The following is a 470-nucleotide window of genomic DNA, read 5'->3' as shown; positions in this document are numbered from 1 at the left end:
TGTCATGTCATCTCCGCTCTTGTGAAAGTGAACTACAGAATGGAGGGAAGTCATGTGCAGAAGATTCGTTGATACAACCATGGCGAGCAGGACATCCCCGTAGCACTGCAGCAGAGACGAGAAGCCACCTCCAGCTCCATAGCGCTGACTAAGACTCAGAGGAGCAGCTGCCTTGACCGTCATGGCCATAAAGCACAGCAATTCAAAGTAAACCTCTCCTAATGACTACGCCACATTCATAACTTCCCCCAACCCCTCGCTATTTCCATGATTCATGTCAGTGAGCGGAAATACATTAAGATACTGAACACTCCTGACCTAGTCCTGCCCTCACAGCTGAAATCAGAATTAGTCTGTGTGAAAACTACCAAGATCTTACAGCAGAAGAAAGGAAGCATTACCGGAGTCACATGAGCAGCCCCCGGTGATCACATGACCCGCAGGAGAAAGTGATGTCACTACTGACGCAA

This window comes from Bufo gargarizans, unplaced genomic scaffold (assembly GCF_014858855.1).
Source record: "Bufo gargarizans isolate SCDJY-AF-19 unplaced genomic scaffold, ASM1485885v1 original_scaffold_1106_pilon, whole genome shotgun sequence".
In the NCBI taxonomy this organism is placed as follows: domain Eukaryota; kingdom Metazoa; phylum Chordata; class Amphibia; order Anura; family Bufonidae; genus Bufo; species Bufo gargarizans.
Note: the sequence above shows the minus strand (reverse complement) of the source record.